This window comes from Scyliorhinus canicula, chromosome 24 (genome assembly GCF_902713615.1).
Source record: "Scyliorhinus canicula chromosome 24, sScyCan1.1, whole genome shotgun sequence".
NCBI lineage: Eukaryota > Metazoa > Chordata > Chondrichthyes > Carcharhiniformes > Scyliorhinidae > Scyliorhinus > Scyliorhinus canicula.
In genome coordinates, this window is record NC_052169.1 from 14,604,284 (window position 1) to 14,623,211 (window position 18,928).

General features: G+C 48.7%; 1 protein-coding gene across 2 annotated transcripts in view; it reads right to left on the bottom strand.

The window, feature by feature from the left end:
• Positions 1 to 18,928, bottom strand: part of LOC119956814 (CD276 antigen-like) — a 330,224-nt gene that overhangs the window by 152,967 nt on the left and 158,329 nt on the right. The window lies entirely within an intron of this gene.

Here is an 18,928-nt window from a genome sequence, read left to right on the forward strand (position 1 = left end):
ACACAATTACTGTTTATTTGTAACAAGAACTACAATGAGATATGCAGCAAATACAACTGGTTAACTATTATCTCATTCCTAATTCTCTGCTTTAACTTACCCCCCACCCTCTACACACAAACACACAAGACAAAAAACAGAGGGGAAGAGAGGGGGTGAATATGAATAAGTAAAAGGGAAGAACAATCTTTGCTTCAGGTGGTTGTCTTTAACACTGTCCTTCAAACCAGGCATTGAGGTTGAAATTTCTGCTTTCCAGTCTGTAATGGTTTTCACTGTAGATTCATTCAGGTCTCTGCAGTTTCAGACACTCAGAAGAAGAGAGAGAGCAAGAGGGAGGAGAGCAAGAGAGAGCAGTCCTTTTCTCTTGTGTGTCCAGGAGACCTCGGCGTCATGAGACAGCAGTGCTAACCACTGGGCCACCGTGCTGCCCAGGCTGGGACCTTTTTCTCGGGAGTGTAGGAGGCTTAGGGACGATCTTATAGAGGTCTATAAAATAATGAGGGGCACCGATAAGGTGGAGGTACCTTTTCCCAAAGGTGGAGGAGTCTCGGACTAGAGGGCATAGGTTTCAGGTGAGAGCAGAGATACAAAAAGGCCCACAGGGGCAATTTGTTCACACACAGGGTGGTGTGTGTCTGGAACGAGCTGTCAGAGGCAGTAGTAGAGGAGGGTATAATTTTGTCTTTTAAAAAGCAATTAGACAGTTATATGGGAAAGCAGGGTATAGAGGGATATGGGCCAATTGCGGGCAATCGGGACTAGCTCAGTGGTTAAAAACTGGGCAGCATGGACAAGTTGGGCCGAAGGGCCTGTTTTCATGCTGTAAACATCTATGACTCAACTCTGCGTTCCTTAGGTCCCTGTAAATCAACCCACTCAGACAGGATTCTATCACCACCTGTTACCCTGCAGAATACGGCCTTTTGGCCAATTCATTACCAGCCAATCGAAGCGAGTCCCACCCCATCTCTCGGGTGCCGGGAAGTCTGGGCTTTGTTGCCCAAGGCTAGCAGCACGATATACTTCAGTGCAATTTTTGACTACCTCATTCTCTCTGCTGCTTGACTTAAAGATCATGTCCATCGAGAACCGAGGGGTCAAAATGTTAACGACGTTAAAAAAAAATTAAATTTGGAGTACCCAATTATTTATTTTTTTCCAATTAAGGGCCAATTTAGCATGGCCAATCCAACTACCATGCACATCTTTTTGGGTTGTGGGTGTGAAACCCACGCAGACACGGGGAGAATGTGCAAACTCCACACGGACAGTGACCCAGGGCCGGGATTTGAACCAGGGTTCTCAGCGCCGCAGTCCCAGTGCAAACCACTGCGCCACATGCCGCCCTAATAACGGCAAAAATAAAGGAAGGGGAAATAAAGGAATCAACAGGTAGGACCATTACAGTAGGTCATTTAAGAGTTTACATCAATTGTAAAGGGATCAATTGTAATTTTCGTGTAAGTTTCAAGGAGGGTTTTAAAGGTGGAATGAGAGCTGGAGGGGTGGAGAGGTTTAAAATGTTCATAATTTGAAACTACCTCGACGTACCCTCTGACTTTAACATTGGAGCTAATGGTCAACTGAGATTGACAACAGTAGATTGCAGCCTTTGGATTGGATTTTCGTGGGCATTCTCCCATTGCAGGGCGCTTTTTGGCCGTGGTCAGGGGATCACATAAATTACGAGAGATGACAGGCCCACGGTCTGGGCAGAAGGGATTTACCAGTACGGTACCGGGGTTCAGGGACTGCAGTTACATAGAAGAGATTGGACAGGCTGGAGATTCTGTCCTTCACACAGACAAGAATGAATAGATTTGATAGGAGGTTCAAAACCATGGATGGCTCTGACAGACTAAGGATGGGTAAACTGTTTCCAGTGGTAGAATAGTCAGTTACCAGAGGACACCTGGGCGGGGTGTTCTTTCAGAGCGCTGGTGCAGACTCGATGGGCCAAATGGCCTCATTGTAAGTTTCTATGGACACTGTTGCAAGGCCCTGAATTTTCCGAACACTCTGATTGTGGGAACAGAGACAGGCGGAGCCCAAAGATCCTTAAGCCAATCAACATGCCGGCTTCCTGAGCCCATTTGGGGCAGCACGGTAGCATTGTGGTTAGCACAATTGCTTCACAGCTCCAGGGTCCCAGGTTCGATTCCCGGTTTGGGTCACTGGCTGTGCGGAGACTGCAAGTTCTCCCCGTGTCTGCGTGGGTTTCCCCGGGTGCTCCGGTTTCCTCCCACAGTCCAAAGATGTGCAGGTTAGGTGGATTGGCCCTGCTAAATTGCCCTTAGTGTCCAAAATTGCCCTTAGAGTTGGGTGGGGTTACTGGGTTATGGGGATAGGGTGGAGGTGTTGACTTGGGTAGGGTGCTCTTTCCAAGAGCCGGTGCAGACTCGATGGGCCGAATGGCCTCCTTCTGCACTGTAAATTCTATGAACATTCCTGTTGTTCAGCTTCAGTTGTTCAAGGGTAGCAGCGAGAGCAGTAACCAGGGGGCTGTCAAGAGGTAGTTTCCCGCTTTAAAAACTTACCTTACAGGAGAAGCGGCCTATTTTTTTTTTTTCCAGAGTTTTTTTTGTTTCAGAGCAGCAGGAAACCGGAAGTCGGCCGTGGGGATTTCTGGGAAAGTGTGCAGTACCTGTATATAAGTTGGGTGGTTGATAAACCCGAGACACTACACTTGTAGTGTCCCTCATCCTCCCACCTCCTCTAACCTAAGGGGATGAGTGAATATCAGGTAAGCTCTTCCTTTCTTTTTCTTGTTTTATCTAGAGGGGATGGCAGGGAAGGCAGTGCAATGTTCCTCCTGCAGAATGTTTGAGGTGAGGGACGCCGTCAGTGTCCCTGCTGATTTCACCTGTGGGAAGTGCAGCCATCTCCAGCTCCTCAGAAACTGTGTTAGGGAACTGGAGCTGGAGTTGGATGAACTTCGGATTATTCGGGAGGTGGAGGTGGTCATAGATAGAAGCTTCAGGGATGTAGTTACTCCGAAGAATGAAGATAGATGAGTGACAGTGAGAGGGGCTGGGAGGAAGCAGTCAGTACAGGGATCCCCTGTGGTCATTCCTCTTAGTAACAAGTATACCGCTTTGGATACTGGTGGGGGATGGGGGACTTACCAGGGGCAAGCCATTGGGTACAGGTCTCTGGCACAGAGTCTGTCCCTGTTGCTCAGAAGGGAAGGGGGGAGAGGAGAAGAGCATTAGTCATTGGAGATTCCATAGTCAGGGGGATAGATAGGAAATTCTGTGGGAACGAGAGAGACTCTCGGTTGGTGTGTTGCCTCCCAGGTGCCAGGGTCCGTGATGTCTCAGATCGTGTTTTCGGGATCCTTAAGGGGGAGGGGGAGCAGCCCCAAGTCGTGGTCCACATAGGCACCAACGACATAGGTAGGAAAAGGGATAGGGATGTAAGGCAGGAATTCAGGGATCTAGGGTGGAAACTTGGAGCTAGAACAAACGGAGTTATTATCTCTGGGTTGTTACCCGTGCCATGTGCTAGCGAAACAAGGAATAGGGAGAGAGAGCAGTTGAACACGTGGCTACAGGGATGGTGCAGGAGGGAGGGTTTCAGATACCTGGATAATTGGGGCTCCTTCTGGGGTAGGTGGGACCTCTACAAATGGGACGGTCTACACCTGGACCAGAGAGGTACCAATATCCTGAGGGGGGAAATTTGCTAATGCACTTCGGGAGGGTTTCAACTAGTTCGGCAGGGGATTGGGAACCTGAATTGTCGCTCCAGTACACAAGAAGCTGAGAATAGTGAGGTCATGAGTAAGGTTTCAAGGTTGCAGAAGTGTACCGGCAGGCAGGAAGGTGGTTTAAAGTGTGTCTACTTCAACACCAGGAGCATCCAGAATAAGGTGGGTGAACTTGCAGCATGGGTTGGTACCTGGGACTTCGATGTTGTGGCCGTTTCGGAGGCATGGCTAGAACAGGGACAGGAATGGTTGTTGAAGGTTCCGGGGTTTAGATATTTCAGTAAGCTCAGGGAAGGTGGTAAAGAGAGGGAGGGGTGGCATTGTTAGTCAAGGACAGTATTACAGTGGCAGAAAGGACATTTGATGAGGACTCGTCGACTGAGGTAGTATGGGCTGAGGTTGGAAACAGGAAAGGAGAGGTCACCCTGTTAGGGATTTTCGATAGGCCTCCGAAAAGGTCCAGAGATGTAGAGGAAAGGATTGCAAAGATGATTCTGGATAGGAGCGAAAGTAACAGGGTAGTTGTTATGGGGGACTTTAACTTTCCAAATATTGAAATGAAAATTGCTTATTGTCACGAGTAGGCTTCAATTAAGTTACTGTGAAAAGCCCCTAGTCGCCACATTCCGGCGCCTGTATGGGAAGGCTGGTACGGGAATCGAACCGTGCTGCTGGCCTGCTTTAAAAGCCAGCGATTTAGCCTGGTGAGCTAAACCAGCCCTATTGACTGGAAACGCTATAGATCGAGTACTTTAGATGGGTCCGTTTTTGTCCAATGTGTGCAGGAGGGTTTCCAGACACAGTATGCAGATAGGCCAACAAGAGGCGAGGCCACATTGGATTTGGTACTGGGTAGTGAACCAGGACAGGTGCTAGATTTGGAGGTAGGTGAGCACTTTGGTGATAGTGACCACAATTCAGTTACATTTACTTAAGTGATGGAAAGGGATAGGTATATACCGCAGGGCAAGAGTTATAGCTGGGGGAAAGGCAATTATGATGCGATGAGGCAAGACCTAGGATGCATAGGCTGGGTTAGGAAACTGCAGGGGATGGGCACAATTGAAATGTGGAGCATGTTCAAGGAACAGCTACTGCGTGTCCTTGATAAGTATGTACCTGTCAGGCAGGGAGGAAGTGATCGAGCGAGGGAACCGTGGTTAACTAAAGCAGTTGAATCACATGTCAAGAGGAAGAAGGAGGCTTATGTAAAGATGAGACGTGGAGGTTCGGTTAGGGCGCTCAAGAGTTACAAGTTAGCTAGGAAGGACCTAAAGAGAGAGCTAAGAAGAGCCAGGAGACATGAGAAGTCTTTGGCAGGTAGGATCTAGTGTGCACATGATGGGCCACACAACCCCTCACGTTGTCTTTTCAATTCTGACTCTGATGTCAAGATAAAGCAGGAGGAAGGAAGGTCACATTTGAATGAGCAGCTTTTGAGCTCGTCAAACAGGTCCTTGATTAATTCTGCCCTGGTGCAGATGAGGCCATTTGAACAGCTTTAATTCACAGTTCAATGTGAAAATTTTCATGCTCATTTAAGCCAGTAAGAGTCAATGATGATGTGAAAATCCCACCAATGACCGCAAGGTCATTAATGAATTTATTAAAGTTAATGTTGCATAATGTGTGTATTTATGATTTGATGCCTTTTTCCTCACATGGTTCCTACCCCTGCTTAAGGCCAACATGATGCGTGTACCATTCCCTCCCTATCGAAGGTAAGTGGAACAATCCACTTTTTTCTCTCTCTGTGGCAATAAGCAGTCCACCTTTTTCCAGCATTCACTTGTGCAACAGTTGCGTTTATGATGTTGATTTCACAACAGTAAAACATCCCGAGATGTTCAGACCATAAAACGTCATTCACCACCCTGACTTGGAAATATATCGCCGTTCCTTCACTGTCGCTGGGGCAACATCCAGAAATTCCCCCCCTAACAGCCCGGTAGCATTGTGGATAGCACAATCGCTTCACAGCTCCAGGGTCCCAGGTTCGATTCCGGCTTGGGTCACTGTCTGTGCGGAGTCTGCACATCCTCCCCGTGCCTGCGTGGGTTTCCTCCGGGTGCTCCGGTTTCCTCCCACAGTCCAAAGATGTGCAGGTTAGGTGGATTGGACATGATAAATTGCCCTTAGTGTTGGGTGGGGTTACTGGGTTATGGGGATAGGGTGGAGGTGTTAACCTTGGGTAGGGTGCTGTTTCCAGGAGCCGATGCAGACTCGGTGGGCCAAATGGCCTCCTTCTGCACTGTAAATTCTATGAACAGCACAGTGGGTGTACCTACACCTCCGGGACTGCAGCGGGTTCAAGAAGGCAACTCACCGCCACCACCTTCTGAAGGACAACTTGGGATGGGCAATAAATGCCGGCCTAACCAACATCCCATAAATGAATTTGGAAAAATTTCACGGCACCCTCCTCAGTTCCCACCCCTTCGCAGTGTCAAAATGCCAATGTCCCGGCACTGCCAGGTTGGCACATCTGGTCTCCCGTTTTTGGAAATCAGTAGTGCTTCCCGTTGGCTTTACATTGCGGCAGCAGGCGTGAGAATTGAAGGGCCCCGGTAAATTTGGTTGACAGCAGAGTCTGCATATTGGAACTGAAATATACTAACCTAGTTCACGGCCAGCAGCGACGTGAACCAGATTATGTCTCTAGCCAGGGGCAGGAAGAAAGGGCATCACCACATCAAAACCAGTTAAGTGCTTTCTGCTGTGAAAAAAAGAGGAAGTGAAAGCACTTAGCTCCTAGGTGTTCATAAACATAGTGGTTAGCTTCACAGCATGGTACTTGAGATGCAGTCTAGCATGATGGAAAATAAAAATAAATAATCCAGATACCTGACATTCTAGAAGCAATTACTCTGTCAAGAAGAAGTCTTACAACACCAGGTTAAAGTCCAACAGGTTTGTTTCAAACACGAGCTTTCGGAGCACGGCTCCTTCTTCAGGTGAAGGAGCCGTGCTCCGAAAGCTCGTGTTTGAAACAAACCTGTTGGACTTTAACCTGGTGTTGTAAGACTTCTTACTGTGCTCACCCCAGTCCAACGCCGGCATCTCCACATCATGTCTGTCAAGAAGAGCTTACTAAAAGCTTTAAATCTTTAAAAGTGAAGAGAAGTCTCGCAGATTAAAGGGTCTGAGGGGGTTTAAAGCCTTGCGATGTGCTTTTGCTTTCTTTGAACTAACAGCTGCTGATTTCGACACTTCTGTCTGAAGGTGTGAGGGACAGGTAAGTGAATAAGCGGTGATCTTTCATTGTTTCTGCCTGGACTACTCTTTAGTTTCCAAGCAGGAGTGACTGATGGTAGCATTCTATGATACGGCGGGTCTGATGATTGGGTTTCATCGGGGATCATAGGGGGGTCTCTGATTGTGGGGGCGGGGGGTCTGGTGGGCGGCCATGGAGGAGTCAGGTCACCCTCATGTGTGCGTGCTGTTGGGGGAGGGGGGTTAACAAAGTAATTCCCATGTTGGTGGAGGGAGGATGTCCCCACTTGCCAGAGGGTGAGGGAAGGATTTGCATTGTGGCCGGGGGGGGGGGGGGGGGGGGGGGGGGGTTTAGCTGCCACCAGTCCGCTGCTGCCATTTTGAGCGGACAGCCTGATAACAAGATTTAGAACGGAACCCTGGGAGCTCACCGTCATACATGAATTTGCTTGTCGAGGGGGAGTGCCTCTCCTGGGCACTGGTCCTAGTGCCGGCGCAGACCAGGGTGAACATAGTCTCCCAAACGGAGAATCCTGCCCCAAGTGTCACTTCGGACGGGAAAACCAGTCCGGAACCCGTCGTTTGTCCTGGCGGGATTCCCATCGCAATTATCCCGCATTCAGTCATTATTTTGGAGCCTGGGATGAAACCCGGGCGAGAAAGTGATGCGCGGGACCCGAAGACACAGCGAGGCCGGCTCCGCAGGAAAAACTGGGAACCGAGGTCCTGTTGGCACCATCGCCGTGATGGAGAGTGCCAAGGGTGTCCTGCAGGGTGTTTTTTACTCGTTCGAGGGACGCTGGCTGAGCCAGCGCTTGCTGCCCATCCCTAATTGCCCTTGAGGGGACAGTTAAGAGTCAACCACATGGCTGTGGGCTTGGAGTCACACGTAGGCCAGACCGGGTAAGGATGGCAGATTTCCTTCTCTAAAGGACACCTGATCTCAAGCTGAGAGTGTAGCCTCCCTCCCGCTCCAAGGTTCACTGGCACTGTGGCCTGGCCAAAGTGTCTCCCTTCAGGCCCCGCCCTCCACTAGCCAGCATCGAACACCCCCCCAAACTTCGGCACCAGCCCCTCCCCCCCCCCCGCAAAGTCAGTGATTCCCCACTAAGGGGAAATCCACCCCCCCCCCCCCCCCCCACCGTTTCATGTCTGACCCTCAATCCCCCCACCCCGCTTTTATGGCCATTTACCCCTTTCAGTCCCCACCCCTTGGCAGTGCCAGTGCACTGCCCTGCCCTGTCCCCCTTCTGGTACGCCAAAGGCCTCCATGCCCCCTGGCGTGGTCAGCATGCCCGGTCTCCATTGGTGGAGGCCAGCAGTGATCCCTGCCAGCCTCGTACTTCGCCAGCGGGAGGGGGGGGGAATCCCAGGATCCGGGCGACTCCGACCTCAAATGGTCCGAGCGCATTTAAATAAACAAGGAGAATGGTGGAGTCGACACTTCTCGCCAGAGTCTATTTGCTCGCCGGACGGCCCAGAAGACAGGCCTTTCTTTCAATTTGCGGCCACTCTTGCGCAGAATTCCTCCTCCTCTTCTTTATTTCGCCCTCCCCACCGGAGTTCCTGCTTTAATTTTAATAAACTCCAAAGGCTGTATGACTGACCAAGTGGATGATGTAGCCGTTCATTTGCCAGACCAGCAGAGCAGCAAGTGAGGAAAGAAAGCTAGGCGTATCACTGACAGGCGGAATCGGTAGTGTCACTTCTAGTGTGCTGTTTATACTGCCATACTTCATTGAACGTTAATATCTCACACCATATGCTCAGGCAGGACAGCCGCAGAGCGCCTGCTAAAAAGCTGTCAAATTTACTGTTAAGTCAAAGGGAGAACTTGTATTTATGCACCACCTTCCACGACCTCGGGATGTCCCAATGTTTTATAGGTAATACTCGGTGACATATCGGCCTTGTTCCTGTGCAAGAAAACGAGGCAGCCAGTTTCTGCGCTCCCAAAAAACTGCAAATTGGTAACTAGGTATTCCACTTACTTTGTGACTTTCGTTGGGACCAATTATTGACTCGGACAGCCCAGGGCTCCCTCCTTCTTTACTTTGAAATGGTGCCGCGGAATCTCTGACATTCACCTCGACCAGGCCGCAGTTTAGTGCCTCCTCCTGGAAGACGGGACAGTGCAGCATTCCTACAGCACCGCACTGGAGCGCAAAGAACAATACGACACAGGAACAGACCCTTCGGCCCTCCAAGCTTGCGGCGACCATGGTACCTGCCTTAAACTAAAATTGTATGCGCTTACAGAGTCCGTATCCTTCCATTCCCACCCCATTCATGTATTTGTCTAGATGCCCCTTAAATGCCACAATTGTACCTGCTCCCACCACCTCCCCAGGCAACGTGTTCCATACATTTACCACCTCCTGTGTAAAAGAACTTGCCTCGCACATCTGTTCTAAACTTTTCCTCACGCACTTTAAACCTATGTCCCCTAGAACCTGACTCTCCAACCCTGGGAAAGAGTATCTGACTGTCCGCCATGATGCTCACGCCCTCAAGTCTTAGGAGCAGGATTCAAACCCTGAACCTTCAAGAGCCAGGGGCGGGTGTGCTGCTGAATGAGCCACAGTGCTGACCTGACATATTTTTTTAAGCTGAGGTCTGGTTTAGCACAGCGGGCTAAATAGCTGGCTTGTAATGCAGAACAAGGCCAGCGGCGTGGGTTCAATTCCCGTACCGGCCTCCCCAAACAGGCGGCGGAATGTGGCGACTAGGGGCTTTTCACAGTAACTTCACTGAAGCCTACTTGTGACAATAAGCCGCGATTATTATTATTATATTATTATCGCAGGATTTTGTGGAAAACAAATTACAAACAACAGCCGAGTTAGGATCAGACCCCAATGTTTGTTAAGATACTGGGCAAGAAGCCCAAACACTCTTATAAAAATTTGTTAAATTGTGAAGAAAGGATACTTTGCTCGAGGAGTGATTCAACCGACAGATACGTATGTGTTATATTGAAACAAACCTTATTATCAACACAGGATTAAACTACATTAACAGCACAGAAAATAGCTTTTCAATTAACAATTAGAACATAGAATATACAGTGCAGAAGGAGGGCATTCGGCCCATTGAGTCTGCACCCACCCACTTAAGCCCTCACTTCCACCCCATCCCCACAACCCCTCCAAACCTTTTTTGGTCACTAAGGGCAATTTATCATGGCCAACCCACCGAACCTGCACGTCTTTGGACTGTGGGAGGAAACCGGAGCACCCGGGGGAAACCCACGCAGACACGGGGAGAACGTGCAGACTCCGCACAGACAGTGACCCAGCGGGGAATCGAACCTGGCGCTGCGAAGCCACAGTGCTAACCACTTGTGCTACTGTGCTGCCCAATTCTTAACAATAAAAGGAAACACTAACTTCCAATTGAAACCTTCTCCATCTCCAATCAAGCAAAACCCACTACAGGTCAAAAGGCACTTATAAATAAAGTTAGCAAACACAGGGGGACTGGATTCCCCAGTTCCCCAGCCACGTGTTTCTCAGCGGAGCGCCGTTCGCTGGTGGCGGGATTCTATCTTCCTGCCATTTGTCAATAGGATTTTCCATTGAAGCCACCGCCATGGAGGAACCCGATGGCGGGGGTGTGCTGCCAGGAGAAAACGTGAATCCTAACGGTTGGAAAATTCCAGTCAGGGTTACTTGCTGTACCCTTGAATAGATATTTCTTGGAAATGCTGCTTGAAGAGAGAGAGAATCCCTCTCAGGAAACAGCCTAGCAATTCCATGTGTTGTGTCAGACTGCTGCTTATGCTGACAGTCTTTGGCAAAGGTTCCTGCTCAAATTAAAGCTCTTAGCAGACGAAAAGTTAAAAAGCCTTCTACATACCTGGCTCCTCCCATTAATTATATTATTTTTATCCCACTCAGATATCCTGACCTGTTTACCCAAGTCTAAACACAGTGTCTCGACTTATCTGCTTTCCAGCAATCATAACAACATTCCATTAGGCCTTCGATAGATAAACAGACACATGGTTGTGATAAATTATGCTCTTACTTTTGCAACATCTTAATTGCACCTTTTGTAGCCACAGAAACTGGATACCTTAACTTAGATTCTTTAACAATATTGCTGCAACAGACATATATGTAAATACATGTGTGTGTGTATATTATGTGTGTGTATATATATATATATATACATACACACACACACAAATATATACACACACACGCACACACATCTACTCAGGCTTTTAAAACCATTATTGCAACAGATATTAAATAAATATATATAAGAATTTCTGACGTTCATCACACCTGACATCAAAAATAGCGTGGGGGGGGGGGCAGCACGGTGGCGCAGTAGCACTGCTGCCTCACGGCGCTGAGGTCCCAGGTTCGATCCTGGCTCTGGGCCACTGTCCGTGTGGAGCTTGCACATTCTCCCCGTGTTTGTGTGGGTTTAACCCCCATACCCTAAAAATTTGCATGGTAGGCGGATTGGCCATGCTAAAACTGCCCTTTAATTGGACAAAATTAATTGGGTACTGTAAATTTAAAAAAAACAAAAAAAAAGTGTGGGGACGTACAAGAGAGATGGAAGAAAATGTATACATATGGATCAGATATAGATTCAAACCTCATTGAATAACAACTCATAAACCCATGTAAGATTATTTCGTCAGTTGTTTTTAAATGAAGACTTTCGAGGTCTTACTACATTCCAAAGTATTTTGAATCAAATGGTATGCGGTGGTAACACTCTCATGATATCTTTAATGTAAACAATTTTATTTTATGCTCCCTTTTATAACCAGGTTTTCGGAGAAAGGTCACTTGAGCAGTGAACCCGATAACATAAAATCTGGACCGGGGTCGTAAGGTGTCCATCAGTACTCTCAGATTTAAGCGATGCGCAAGCCTTGGTTTGATGTCATAACGGTAGGTTTTTCTATTTAATTCTTTCACCGGATTGTGGGCGTCGCTGGCAAAGCCACCATTTGTTATCCATCCCTAATTACCCTTGAACCGAGTTCATTACTGGGTGATTTCAGAGGGCAGTTAACAATCAACCAGAATGCTGTGGGCAGCACGGTAGCATTGTGGATAGCACAATCGCTTCACAGCAACAGGGTCCCAGGTTCGATTCCGGCTTGGGTCACTGTCTGTGCGGAGTCTGCACATCCTCCCCGTGTGTACGTGGGGTTTCCTCCGGGTGCCCCGGTCGTTCCTCCCACAGTCCAAAGATGTGCAGGTTAGGTGGATTGGCCGTGATAAATTGCCCTTAGTGTCCAAAATTGCCCTTAGTGTTGGGTGGGGTTACTGGGTTATGGGGATAGGGTGGAGGTGTTCACCTTGGGTAGGGTGCTCTTTCCAAGAGCCGGTGCAGACTCGATGGGCCGAATGGCCCCCTTCTGCACTGTAAATTCTATGATATCGGCCAGACCAGGTAAGGACAGTGGATTTCCTTCCCAAAAGGTCATGGTGAACCAGGTGGGATTTTACAACAAACGACGGTAGTTTTACGGTCACCACGACTGAAATTAGCTTCAAATCCATATTCTTTTTAATTGAATTCACGTTGTACCAGCTGCCGTGCTGGGATTTGAACCCATGTCCCTCCGAGCATTAGCCTGGGACTCTGGGTGACTGGCCCAGGTGAAGTCATTGTTTCGTTCCCCTCGGGGGGCGGCATGGTAGCAGAGTGGTTAGCCCTGCTGCCTCACAATGCCGAGGACCCGGGTTCGATCCTGGCCTCGGATCACTGTCCGTGCGGAGTTTTCACTTTCTCCCCGTGTCTGCGTGGGTTTCATCCCCACAACTCAAAAGGATTTGCAGGGTAGGTGGATTGGCCGTGCTAAATTGACCCTTAATTCGGAAAGAAAACTGGGTACTCTAAATTGATTTTTAAAAAGGGGAAAAAATTGTTCCCTTCCACTGTTTTCAGCTATGGATGGCAAAGTGAAAAGAAGTGCAGGGTGTCAGATCTTATATCAACATTTGGCAGATGTAGCAGTTCTGAACAGTCTGCGTGTTAAACTTGGTGGTGGTGTGTTTGATAATTCCCTTCACCACCTCCTCACAAACTTCTGCTCCGCTGTCAAACTGTTGTGGCGCACAAAAACATGAAAGAGAAGCGGCCAGATTAGGAAACCTCCCCCCCCCGGCCCCACCCTCCAGCACCTCATCAGGAATGCCACCAAAGGATCAGCCATGTTACTGGCACAGCCACGAGAGCAGGTCAGGGGTGGCGTAATCGGCAGCAGGTGACCCACCTCCCAGTCCCCCAAGGCTCTCCATCGCTACAAAGCACGAGGCTGGATCGCATTGGCGTACGCTCCACTTCCCCAGATGAACGCTAGACCAGCAAGACTTCGGAAACGCAATACCATGAGGACAAAGCAGTCGGCTTAAGCGGCTCCCCACCTGCCTTGTCGGCTGGCTCCACCACTATGGCTCCAGGGGCTGGTTTAGCTCACTCGGCTAAATCGCTGGCTTTTAAAGCAGACCAAGCAGGCCAGCAGCACGGTTCGATTCCCGTACCAGCCTCCCCGGACAGGCGCCGGAATGTGGCAACTAGGGGCTTTTCACAGTAACTTCATTGAAGCCTACTCGTGACAATAAGCGATTTTCATTTCATTTCATTTCAGTGCATGTGTCGCAACTCACCAAGAGTTCTTCAGCAACGTCAATGACTTACGATTTACATAGAACACAGAACATACAGTGCCGAAGGAGGCCATTCGGCCCATCGAGTCTGCACCGACCCACTGAAACCCTCACTTCCACCCTATCCCCGTAACCCAATAACCCCTTCTAACCTTTTTGGACACGAAGGACAATTTAGCATGGCCAATCCACCTAACCTGCACGTCTTAGGTCTGTGGGAGGAAACCGGAGCACCCGGAGGAAACCCACGCAGACACGGGGAGAACGTGCAGACTCCGCACAGACAGTGACCCAGCGGGGAATCGAACCTGGGACCCTGGCGTGGTAAAGCCACTGTGCGAGCCACTTGTGCTACCATTATTTGTTAATATCAATGACTTTGTTAAGGAAAAAAGGTGATGAGTATTTGGATACATGTAAGTAGGTGATGGGCCTGGCCAAGGTGGACATCAACATTTCCAGTCAGCGGGTGGTCGTCAGATCCGACACAGAGACGGAAATGGGAGCAGTGTGGATGTTGGTAATAATTAGAATGTGTCATCACGCTCTGCCTGAGGTTTTTCCTACAGGCTGCAATCCTGCTGTAGTGCAAATGTTCAAAAATCTATTTTTACAGCACTGTAGGAGTTTGCCGCTGGTTTCCACGTGTTAGTGACATTGCAGACTCAATGGGAATAAACCCTCTGGCGGTCATGATTTTGACTAGAAGTCCTCAACGTATCGGAGACTTTTTCCGCAGTATCCCAGTGATACTAACATAGCGCGTCCAAAGGAATCTTCCTCTCACATTAAAAGATGGAACCAAAACTGCTCCAATTTGCAAGGGCAGGTTTTATTTTCGAGTTAATGCCGTTAGCTTGCTGGATGGGTTTGTATTTTGGGAAATGACAGATCCACAAACTTCTGGAAACATTAAATTCAGCTGCGGAAGGCAATACCCATTCAAAATGCAAATTCCAGATACAAACTGTTGGCTTGCGTTCCTTACATCAAACGCATATAAAAGGTAACTCCGTCTCAACTGGCGTACAGAGTCCAGTCCTGCTTTAGGAAGGATGTGAAGGCCTTAGAAAGGATGAGAATGTTTTTAATAATTCATTTACGGTGTGGGTAACAATGGCAAGGCTAACCTTTCCAGCCCATCCCTCATCCATACCTGCTCCATTGTGAGGTAAGGAGCTCTAGGATTTTGATCCAGTGACAATGAAGGAATGGTGACACGTGTTCAAGACTGGACAGTGTGAGAGATGGAGGGGCCACTTGGAGATGATGGTTTTCCCAGGCACCAGTTTCCCTCATCTTCCAGATGGAGCTGGTTGAAGACTTGAGAAGTATTGCTTGTTTACAAAGTCCACGCCAGTGGTTGAAGTCAAAACATAGGCACCGAGCTTTGCCTCACTGAGACAGTTTAGTGATTTTGTTCAGTGTCAACACTGCTCACATTCCCCCCAGTGTCCCAGCTATCCCCTATTGATATGAAAAAAGAAAAAAGGTCAATAAATTAAACAAAAGTGAGAGGGACAGACAGCTCCTGGGTGGGGCACTGTAACTAAAATAAAACGTGAATTAACTCACCAAACCAAAATATCACTTGCGCGGTATTCATGCATATGAGGAACGGTTGAGTTTAGAAGGATGAGGGGGGATTTTATTGAAACTTACAGGATACTGCGAGGCCTGGATAGAGTGGACGTGGAGAGGATGTTTCCACTTGTAGGAAAAACTAGAAGCAGAGGACACAATCTCAGACTAAAGGGACAATCCTTTAAAACAGAGATGAGGAGGGATTTCTTCAGCCAGAGGGTGGTGCATCTGTGGAACTCTTTGCCGCAGGAGGCTGTGGAGGCCAAATCACTGAGTGTCTTTAAGACAGAGATAGATAGGTTCTTGATTAATAAGGGGATCAGGGGTTATGGGGAGAAAGAGGGAGAATGGGGATGAGAAACATATCAGCCATGATTAAATTTCGGAGCAAACGCAAGGGGTCAAATGGCCTAATTCTGCTCCTATGCTTTATGGTATGAGTTTGCATTAGGCTGGCATAGCGACTATAAAGGGCCGTGTGTGTAGAGGAACATAGTTTGGTATTGAAGTATGAGGGGCCATGGGAAAACTCCCACAGTGGAAGATTTTATTAGGAAAGGAGAAGTAAACCATTGGGAGCTGCTAAACACTTTGGATTGGTTCCAGATGATTAATCGTCTACTTAAGACGGTGCCACAGTGTTTAGCACTGCTGCCTCACAACGTCCGAGAGCCGGTTCGATTTCAGCTTTGGTTGTCTGTCTGTGTGGCGTTTACACTTTCTCCCCGTGTCTGGGTAGGATTCCTCCGGGTGCTCCGGTTTCCTCCCACAGTCCAATGATGTGTTTGGTAGATTGGCCATGCCTAATTGCCCCTCAGTGTCCAGGGATGTGGAGGTTAGATGGATCGGCCACGCTGGATTTCCCCATGGTGGCCAAAGATATGTGGATTGGGTGGGGTGCACCTTCAGAGGGTCGGTGCAGACTCAATGGGCCGAATAGCCTCCTTCTGAACTTAATCTATGGATTAAGAGACTATGTAATGTAACAAACTTGGGGCTCTCGATTGCAATTAAAAGTAGAAATTGTCAGACTCTGTTCAGTAGTTCAAAGTATAAGCTCCCTTGGAAAAGTATTTAATTAATAGTATTTTGTCCTCATTGAGACAGTAGCATTTCATCTAAAGTGTGAAATCTTGACTCGCCGTCCTTCCGTCTAAAAGTTCACATTTTTCTTTAAAACATCTCGACATCGATCGTAACAGTATTCTGAACTCCACCCTATTGTGTCTCAACATGAAATCTTCACCGCAAAGAATTATCATCCTTACAATTGAATCTTAAGAGAAGGAAGGAAGTACAATGTGTTCACCTGCAAGACTGTGCAATGAAAAGTGGAGACCTCCCCAGCTCCCAAAGCTCAGCCCCACAATCTTCTGTGCAAGCAAGTTCGGAAACAGGTAAGGGGCAGGAATCAAGTTAGTAGGCGTGTCTGAATAAAAATGGTCTGAAGGAATCAAGGCTGGGGGACTCATCTCGAGATTATCTACAAGGGGCGGAATTTTGAGACCGCACCCGCCTCCCGCGGGAGCGACAGAAAATCTCGGCAGCATCGAGAAACGCGATTCTCGCGAGAAACCTCACGGCTCCCGAGTTTCCCCTTGCCGATGGCGTCACGGGATTCATGCCCAGAAAAATGTGGGCCTCGTTTGAATACATTTAAATGTTATTCGCGCCCCGCCACATGAATCTCCCCCCCCCCCCCCCCCCCCCCCCCCCTCACGAAATATCCATACCTGGCCAACGTGATGAGGTTGGGGTTAGACCGGGTATGAGGAAGTTGAGGAGATCCCTCTGTGTGTGTGTGTGTGTGTGTGGTGTGTGTGTGTGTGTGTGTGTGGGGGGGGGGGGGGGGGGGGGGGTAAATATAGCAGCGCCACTTTCGCCCCCCCAACCCACGGGAGGGTGAGGGGGGGGGGGTTGAGGGTCATGCCTGGCAGAGCCCTGGCACAGGTTGGCACTGCCAGCTTGGCAATGGCAATCTGTGCCGGGGCAGACCCATTGTGGTTGGGGGGGGGGGGGGGGGGGGGGGGGGGTGCTTTTTAATGTGTGGTGGGAGGTGGAGGGGTCTTGTGTCGGTAATGATTGTCAGTGGGGGATGCAGTGGGGGGGTTGGGATTACCGGCGATGAATGTCAGGGGCGGGGGTGGAGAGAGCCCCTGAGGCCTCAGCTACTTCCGCCGGCTACTGCAGCGCTGTGCCTGGAGGAGCTGGAGAATGGTCAGCGGACAAAAAATCTACCCGCTTCCAATCAAAACTCGATTGAGCGTAAACCGGCAGCGGACCTGTCGGGGGTCAGTAGGGATGCATGTCCCGCTGACTCTCACGACAATGGGTACCGAGCGGGCGCCATCCTGAGAAATCAGGCCACGGTGCCACAAGACGATCATCGATTGTGGTAACAACCCACCTGGTGCAGTAATGCCCTCTAGGGAGGGAAATCTGCCGTCCTTTTTTGGTCTGGCCTATCTGCAGCTGAAAACCTACAGCAACGCGGTTGGCGTTTAGCTGCCATCCGAAATGGCCTTGCGAGTCACTCAGTTCACAGATAATTAGAGGTGGGAAATGAATGCTGGCATTGCCAACCATGTCCCGATTGCATGAAAGAATACAAAACTAACCCCGCCGTTGCTCGCTGCTAATCCACGCGTACATTAACAACACAAAGGCAGAATCTGAAGTGTCCCTTCTCCTGAAAAGGTGACTTCTGAGACAGATTCAGCAAGGTATTTAAATCTCCTCATTGATATTCAAGTTTTACCAGAATGCAAATTTTTAATATATCACTGTCAACTCCCTTTATTTAACATTTGGCAAGTCAATGACATTTAATATTAGGGAGGTCACACACTTAACCAATAATGGTTACACGCAGAAACTTGTCTCACTAAATTAAGGACAAAATGAATGATTGACAAATGAGCGGGAAGGTTAAATCTGTCAATCCATCAGTTTAACATTAATCTGACAAGGCCAGGACAAATACACGGCAAAGCAATCCTGCCACTTAATCGCATTTTCAAGATGGCTTTATATTCATTCTGCATTTTTAACCTCATTTGCAAAGCCACGGCAAAATAGCTTTTGTCGGACAAAGAAAGTTAAATGCTATTTTCGGAATCCAATTAATTAAGGAAAATCACAAGTGTTTGGCAAACATTGGACTGTTTGTACAACTCCCTTTGCTCCAAGTTATTGGTTAACAGCCTCCAGTTGTTAGATTAAGGTAGCCTTAACTGTACCCGATAGAAATTGAAAAAATCTCTTCAGTTTAATCAGTCCCTGACTCTCAAGTGTGACTGAATTAGGGAGGCCTGCGGTATGAGGATTTGATTTATGAATTGTAAAGATGTGCATTCCCCGCCATTGTAATGTTAAGTGATACAGCACAGAAAAAGGCCATTCAGCCCATCATGGCTGTGCTGGATCTCCGGCGGGAATATTCCTTAAGTCCAATTCTCCGGATTCCCCAGAGCGCTGCCACTTTCACGTTGTAAAGTATTCCGTTTTGAAAGCTGCGTTGAACCGGGCGACACGGTAGCACAGTGGTCAGCACCGTTGCTTCACGGCGCCAGGGTCCCAGGTTCGATTCCCGCCTTGGGTCACTGTCGGTGCGGAGTCTGCACATTCTCCCCGTGTCTGCGTGGGTTTCCTCCGGGTGCTCCGGTTTCCTCCCACAAGTCCCAAAAGACGTGCTTGTTAGGCGAATTGGACATTCTGAATTCTCCCTCAGCGTATCCGAACAGGCGCCGGAATGAGACGACTGGGGGCTTTTCAC